Below are 8,472 nucleotides of genomic sequence, written 5' to 3' on the forward strand. Positions count from 1 at the left end.
TCTGCTACAGGATTTTGTCAGTGGGGTCGCTCATATCAGGTGGCAAACTACAGGCCTAAAACGTGAAGAAATAGAGAAGCATTATGCTTGCCCATTTTGAAATAAAACGAGGGCCTAGGAGCAGTAACGTATCGTGTGTTAGATCAATGCAGCAACACCTACTGACACACAAATTACAGTATTTCTGGAAAGCCGGAGCCAGCTGGTTCAGAGGCACTCGAGGAGGTCCCTCCGGATGCTGCCCCCAGCACCGAAAAGCCAGGAGCAGAGCCCCGAGCTGCCCCGCTGCAGGCAGGGGGGGATCCAGGCAGCAGCAACGAAATGGGGCAGCCGAAGCACTTAGGGCACGTCAGACCAACAAACCGAGAGACACCGCTAATAGAGCGGGCGTGCAAGGGTGACGGGGGGTGACGGGGGGCTGGGGCTGTGCTCAAGGTGTGCACATCCCCGTGCCTGGCTCTGCTCCGTGCCCTGCTGCCTCCTGGGGCTGCAAGCAGCCAGGCTGGACCCTCCAAGCTCAGCTCAGCGAGGCCACAGCCTCGCCAGGGAAGGGCCAGGTTCACGGAGCCATGCACAGGCTGGGAAAGCCAAGGCGCCGATGCCCACACATGGGTCAGCACCAGCCCTGGGGCACCTGCACCCGATCCCACAGAAAGGAAGGGCTCGGGGTGCCCTGCTGCTCCCACACAAAGAGCAGGGAGAGGGGAGGGCGAAACCTCCCGACTTGTTTTCTTTTTGACGGTCTGATGGAGCGTCTGACGTGAATTCTCACTGTCCCTGCTCTCTGGATTGACTTCAAGGGTTGCCTTAACGAACAGCCTCCCCCAGACAGGGAAATTCTGCTACTTTGCCCAAACCTGCTCAAATACTTTGAGCTCCCAGACCCCCATTTAGCACAGGATTTTGGCAAAAGGCAGCAGAGGCGCATACTTTGAACTGGAGGTAGACTTGAAAACAGCCCCTTGACTGTCGATGATGTGCTTAGCCACTGAACCAGAACTCGATTTCGTAAACCTGTGCACCCGTAATTTCTTGATCTCCTCCCGACGTGCCAGCCAGCCTCCGCAAACCAGCTCATTTTGCAGCAGTTCATACGCCTGCATTCATGCAGCCCTACAATATGCATCACGAGGAGCTTATCCAGAGCCATCAGTGACCACAGATTAGTGGGGCGATATTCCCCCTGGAAATCTCGGAGCCTGCGCTGCCTTCCCTCATTACAGAGCCTGTGGGGTCTGCATTTCTTTGCATCTGCTCACCAAAGGGGCTTTACATTAACACCCCTTGGGGTTTCGCCTCCGAACGGCGTATGGGCCAAGCGGGATGCTCACTCCCAGCACCTGGCAGGGAAGCGCAGCCGGGTGCCCGGCGCGGCCAGGGGGCTTCACTCCTCGCCTCTTGTGCACGGGTCCTACGAGGAAACCCAAAGCCTGTCCCCTCCCAGTCTTCAGGGGTAAATGTCAGAGCCGCCGGTGCTCGATAATTAACAAGTTCTGCCATTCCCCTTGCTGTTGCACTGGCTGTGGTATTTTTAAAGCTTTTTATTAAAAATTAATTTCTTTATTTTGTTGGAGACCCATCATTCGGTCACGTGGCTCGCTGTCATGTTTCTATCCTTCCTACTCATATTCGAGTTATGCCATCAAGCTAATATATTGTGACTGCTCTTCTCTCTTGTGACAAAGCCTTGCAGCTGCCTCCAAATCAATAGATGTCAAAGAAATATGAAAACAATCATGACAGAGAACTTAAATCCTGGCTAGAGTCTGCATAATAAAAAATGTGCTTCTGTTCTCAAGGCAGCGGATTAATTTATCCTAAAGTTTAGTCAAATTTTATTCCGGTACCTTTTTCCCAGCAGATAGAGCTACATCTGTTGGGTTTGTAATGTAATTTGTAATTACTGCCCTTCATGTGGTCCAATGCCTTGAACCATCTTTAATTAAAAGCATAATTAAGGGAAGATCTAAAGGAAGACAATTACCAGATGGTCTTTTTTTTAGAAACAGTTAGTTGCATTGAGGACGTGTACCGGTCCATCTCGGACCCGGATTAGGAGCCAGGCTGCCTCCGGCGCAAGCTGCCAGGCGAGACGCCGAAGGGGGCCGGGGCGTCCCGGGCAGCGCCGGGGCCGGGGGCCGGGGCAGGGGCAGGAGAAGGGGGCAGGGGCAGGGGGCAGGGGTCGCCCCTGCTCTGTGGCTGTTCCCGGGGCAGGTGAGAGCCCCACCGCCCTCTGCCAGCCCCCGGCCGCCCCCCAGCCCCGGCAGCCATCCAGGACGGCAAAAACAGCGACAATAACTTGCAGGGCTGAGATCCCGTCCCGAAACCCGGAGCCCGGGGCTCTGCCTGCCCGGGTCCCGCTCGCCGCAGCCCGGTGTCCCCCGGTCCCCCCCCAAGACCCTCCTGCCCCGCCGGGCATCGCCCCCCGGCCGGCCCGGAGAAGAGCATCACGGAGGGAGAGGGAGGGGAGAAATAACCCCGAAAATATGAATAATGCAACGAGGTGGCAGAGCGACGCGTTAGCGCAAAAATTTCTAGGGGAAGCTGGGCATAAAAAAAAAAAAAAAAAAAAAAAAAAAAAAAAAAAGGGAAAACCTCAAGCAGCGGTGTAATGTAAATTAAATTTTTGTTGTATTACCCAGATTTCATTATTTGACTGTTCATATTCAAAGTAATGCAGCAATGAATTGTAATCATTTCAATTATCTTCAAGATAGTTTCTTTAGGACACAAGTTGTCAGAGATAAAAAAGTCGACTCTCGCTGCTCCGCGGGTCCATTTTCCAGACGGTTTGTCGCTCTTGCTGCATGATTTAGCCGGGCCTTTGGAGCACGGGCGGCCTCTCCCGCACGCCCTCCGCGGGGGCGCGCACCCGGCCCCGCTCCCCCCGTGCTCGGCGGCCGCGGAGCTGCCCCGACCCCGGCCCCGGCCCCGGCCCCGCCGCCCTCCTCCCGTCAGCTTCGCACCGCAGCTTGGGGATCTTTTTTTCCCCTTTTTTTTTGATTTAACCAGTTTCCCTCTGACTTTTTCAGCCAGCCCGGAGGGCTGCCCCGCACCTCGCCCGGCTCTGCATCCACACCCGCACCTCCACACCCGCAGCCGGCCCCAAATTGCCGGGACCCGCGGCAGCCCCAAATTCCGCCTCCTTCCCGCTCCGCTCGAGCCGCTGCCGTCGGGAAGGAGCTGAGGGCTCTCCGAGCGCCCGGCAGATCCCATTGAAACGCCTTTTCACCGCCGAGGCAGCGCTCAGCTAAGTGGCCGCTGGAAATCCCATCGCATCGGGTCCCGGTCCCTTCCCGGAATATCGGGCATTTGGGGTTTATTAGAGCGCCTGCTTGAAAAGAGGCTCTTTCCGAATAAAAGAGCACGTTTCTGCCCATTATTCATATCTGGGGAGTCCCAGGCCTTTACTACATTAAAAAAGCTTCAAAAGGACAATTCGCCATCCACAGATATTATATTTGTGAAATGTCCTTTTGTCGAAGCTTTTAACACCTTCTTATAACGAATCATTTGTTCTTTTCTTTTTAATTTTGATAGACAATTAGCCATCAAATATACACCAGTTGACTGTAACCGAGCATTAAACTAGCCTTTATTTAACGCTAATTTAGCATAGCTGCTTTGTTTAACTTTGCCATACAAGAACCAGGTTTTGTAGCAAAAATAGGTGTAATTTTATGTGGGGCTTCATTTCTTTTGGCCCTCTACACAGCAAGCCCTCTCCTCTTTGTAACCCATTCTGCTGGGCAGAAACACCATTTCGGAGTGCCTAGCACCTGGAGTCTGGAAAAAATTAGCATTGATATAGATTTAGTTGAAATGTAATCTCTTAAATCTGTCCAAGATTCGGGGAGATAATTACACTTTCACTGAATTGCCAGGGGTCAGCGTCTCTGTGGACCTGAGGAGTTGATTTACTAACAATAGTGTTACATAAAAAATGGTGTTTGAGATTATAATGTTAATAGATGCAGTCACTGGGGAAAGCAGGCAGGCTACGACTAATTCGATGGAACTTGGGTTTTGCTTTGCAAGGATTCAAATCACTTGCAGCATTTAATTTAGAGGAATGAGTTCGGCAGTAATTACGGCGAACGGAAAGGTCGCTTTAGAATATTAGTTATTTTTTTCCCAAGTTGGGACCGGGGCTTTGCAGGGAGGGGGCTTGCCCCTCCGTCCCCAGCCGGGGCCGGCAGAGCCGCGCTGCTGCAGCTCTGCGTGTGCCATCTCGGACCCCGCAGAAACCCGCCCGGACCAGGAAAAAAAAAAAAAAAAAAAAAGAAAGAAAAAATGGGGGCGTTAAGAAAAAAAAAAAAGCAAGTGCTGGAGCTGCCCCTCGAGCTCCCGGGGCTTTGCAGGGGGCAGGCCGGCGGCTCCCGGGGCAGGGCGCGGAGGGGCCGGGGGGCGGCGGGGACCCCAAAACCAGGCGGCGGGGGCCGGGCAGCCCCGAGCCGCACCCCGAGCCGGGGCTGCCCGGCTCAGCCCCGCACCGGCGGCCGTCGGGGGTCGCGGGCTCGGCGCACAAAGGCGGCGGGAGCGGCCCCGGCGGCGCGGCCCCGGGCTCGGCCGGAGGCTCCGGGGCTGCCCCCGGGCCGCGGCTGCGGCGAGCGCCGGGAGCCGGGGCAGAGCCGGCGCCGCAGCCTCCCGCGGCCCCCCGGAGCCCTCGGTCCCTGCCTGTTTCTGTTCCCAGTCCGGCCGATCGTCTGCGTAACGGCAATATATATGTTAATTGAAAACTTCGGAATTTAAAAAGGTTGTGACAAGTTATAATTTGTCTTGTCAATGTCTGGAATCCTTGTTTAGCTCTTTAGTTTTGTCTGCTGTTCTCGTCTGTCAGATAACAGCTTGCCTAACACGCTGGCTTCCTCTCTTATGGCACGGAAATGACAAATGTGCTGTTTTATCCATACAATTTATTTCATTATTGTTGCCAGCACGAAGCATCACAATCAATCATAAGGAAGTCCAGTTGGCAGGTGTCAATCTTGGTATGTTTTTGTACGTCTCAGTCTATATTTAATCCAATTACAAGGGTCATGGAGTAAGTGCAAATCCCCTTGTTACAACTCACATCTTATTCAAGATTTAAAGTAAAAAGTCAACTCGATCACATGGGCGCTTTGGGGGACCTCCGATACCTTTTGATATCTCGTCCCCCCTCCCAAATTACGCGGGGAGAGAGCTTTATTAACGAGTTATAGCGGCTCGGCTTGGGCTGGGGGATTTTTTTTTTTTCCTGAGTGTTTGTGTGCAAATGAAGTATCTTGTTATTTCGCTAAAGAAGAGGGAGGCTTTAATGATGGGAGATCTTTCCGCTCATTGCCCTTTCAAATACAATTGTAGATCGAACTCAGCCTTGTCACGTTGAGGAAAAGTGAATTTCTAACATCCAGGACGTGCCTGTCGACTTTCAGCGAATTGCATCCAATCACCCCCAGGGAATTCAGCTAATGTCTCAGTCTAAACCGGGATGAGGGGAGAAAAACAAATCAAACATTGTCCGGAGTCACGCTTATTATGAAAATGTTTTAAAAGATAGAGAAGGGAAATAATTCAAGACAGCCCAGAATAAAGTTTTAGCCAAATTAATACCATTAGGAGTCCTCGGGAAGAAAAAAAAAAAAAATAGGGACAGAAAGCTCAGCTACAAAGTTAGAGCATAAAGAGACGATTTACAGCTATATGCTTCCTTTTTTTTTAAAGCAAAGGTGTTCGTATTTTTTTTTTTAATGAGAAAGCAAGGTTGCAGCATTGAGAATTACAGTCCTATTATAGAGCCGGCTCCAGTGGGATTCTCCACGAGGGGAAACCTTCTCTTGGCTACACTGAGGACACGCTCCCCTGGCTCCATTTCTGCCTTCAGGACGCCTCAGTCCGCGGGACTTCCTCGCGGCACCTGCAGCGGAGCCCCCGAGAGGCCCCTCCGCGCCCCGAGCCCGCAGCCAGCGCCAGCACCGGGGGCTCGCCGGCCCCGGGCTGCTGCGGGAGCCGGGGGACGCGGCGGGGCTCCCGGACCGCCCCGCGGGTGGCACCGCACGCCGGCACCCCAGCCCTTGAAAACCCCGCAAAGGCAGGGCTCTGAGGGCTGCGGTAGGTTGGAGGGGAAGAGCCGGGGGTACCCAGCTTCGGTCAAAGTGCCAGCGGACCGAACCGACGGCTCGAGGGGATAAGAAGATAAAAAAATTAAGCAAAGGAAGAGCAAAACTAGGTTTCTGCAGCCGGGCTTAAATGCAATCCTGGGGGCAAAGAGAAATGTTAGACGAGAAAAGAAACGTGTGGGGAGATAAAAAGAAAGTATTTAAAACCACATACCTTGAACAAGGGCAAGATATCCCAGCTAAAATGCTAGTCAAGTGCCTCTTTCCTTGAAAGCCAAAACCACGTTTCTACTCGCAATATTTGTCCTGTTCTAGAGAGTTTCCTTTGCTTTTTACCGTTTATTGTAGCTAGTCCTGGACCCTGAAGCCTGTGCAATGCCACAGTAAACAAATTGTTCTGATGTGCTTATTATTATTGCTCAAGTTCTGCTTGGATAGAGAATTAAAGCTCATTATTACAGTGTGTGTTGAGAATTGCTCAATCTATGTGAACACGGGGGTTTGGGGCATCCTCGGGAAAAAAAAAAAAAAAGAAAAAAAAAAAAAGCCACCCTCCATATCACGGTGTAAATCAAATATGTATAATGCTTATAAATTTGTAACACATCGCCGTGCGCCTGCCCCTGCCCCTGCTCCGGCTCCCGCCCCGCGCCCGCGGGGCTCCGGTGCGCGCTGCGCCGCGGAGCCGCTTCCCTCCTTCCCTCTTTTTTTCCTCCTTCCCTCCTTCCTCCCCGGCGAGCCCAGGTGAAGCTGCAGCGCCCGGCGGTGCAGGAGGCAAAGCACGGCCCGGGCGGGGGCTCTCGCCCGATTTCCCCCGGCTTAAGAGCCCCCGGTCCCAGCGGGGACCCAGCGCAGGGCGCAGGTTGCGCGCAGGGGGGCGGCCCCGGGCGGCGTCCGAGGGGGGACAGGGGCCCGGCCCAGGCTGCTTCGGGCGCAGCGATTTGTAGCTTTTATTTTTAATTCCCCCCCACCCCCCTTCTCCTTTTTATTTATTGTTGTTGTTGTTTTGCAGCCGCCCTCGGCCTCTGCGGCGATGCGAAAGCCAAACACGGACTCTGCTCTCGGCGCTCCCCCACCTTCCTGCCTCGCTTCCCTCTCCCTGTATTTTTTTGAGGAGATAAAAAGGCAAACAGAGAGCGCTCTGGTGCTGGCGAGGGGACTGTTTGCCTGCCTCCGCGGAGGCCTGGCCAAGCAGACTTGGCTTCACGCCTGAGCAGTTTCTGGAGAGCGGCGCGTTGGAGAGCAGGGGAGGCAGCACCTGGCCCTGCTTTAGGAGCCATCTCCTTTTATTGACAGCCAGATAAGCAGGCGGGAGCCGTGGTGTTTCCAACGCTTCCCTGGAGGACCCTGCCGGGTTGCAGGGAGCCGCGGCCCCTTAATGGCAGCGGCTCCAAACGCGCCGCGAAACCCTTTAAACCCCTTCCTGGCAGCGCCGCCGGGCCCCCGCCGCCGGGGCCGCCCCCCCGGGGCCGCCGCTACCTGCGGGCCCCGCCGGCGGCTCCGGGCCCGGCCCCGGGGGGGAGCGGGGGGCGAGGGCTGCAGCCGGGGGACCCCGGCACGGGCTGGGGGCGAGCCCCGCGGCACCCCCTGCGCCCCGCCGAGCCCTCGCCTCCCGGCCCCGTCAAAGGCCGCCGCTAATTCGCCTGGCAGCCCCCGCCTCGTCCCCGGCAGAAGGCAGGTTCATGAAACATTTAAGTACAGTTCAATAAAACTATCGGCTGGGGGCGGGGGGTTCTTTTCTGATAAATTATTTACCCTGACAAGTGTGTGCAAATAATGGCCTCTCGCTGCCTCTCTAACGGGAGAGGCTGCGGGCGGGGACCGGCAGCCGGATGGGGCCGCCCCGCTCCGCACCCGGGGCTATTCCCGGGGCGGGGGGGGGCTCGCAGGTACCGGGGCCCCGTGCCCCCGGGGGAGCTGCGGGCGGACAGGGTGCGACCCAGGGGCTGCAGGGCCTGGCCGGGCATAGGGAGTTAGGGGGGTCCCAGCACGGCTTTGGGCAGGGAGTTTGAAGGAGGAGAAAGCCACACCGCGCCTTCAATTTTGTCCCGGCCCGGGGAGAGCCGTCGGGGAGAGCAGCCCGGCTCCGGAGCCAGGAGCGACCCGGGGACAGCGGGGCAGCCCCTACGGAGGAACGGGGGCGCCGTGAGGGGGCTCGGCGGTGCTGAGGGGCCGGGCACGGGCAGCCTGGGCCGTGCCGAGCCGTGCCGTGCCACCCCAGGCCATGCCGGTGCCGCCGTCGGGGCAGGGCAGGGCAGGGCAGGGCAGGGCGCGGCGGGCGGGCGGCGGCCGTGCTCGCGTGGCCCCAAATATCTCATTAGCTAACTAGTGGCCGCCGTGACGTCACCGGGGCGGCCCAGCCAATGGGGGA

At 56.1% G+C, this 8,472-nt stretch overlaps 1 protein-coding gene across 3 annotated transcripts in view; it reads right to left on the reverse strand.

Annotated features, from left to right (window-relative positions):
• ELP4 (elongator acetyltransferase complex subunit 4) overlaps positions 1-8,472 on the reverse strand; it is a 273,117-nt gene that overhangs the window by 93,262 nt on the left and 171,383 nt on the right. The window lies entirely within an intron of this gene.

Source organism: Aythya ferina, assembly GCF_964211825.1.
Source record: "Aythya ferina genome assembly, chromosome: 5".
NCBI lineage: Eukaryota > Metazoa > Chordata > Aves > Anseriformes > Anatidae > Aythya > Aythya ferina.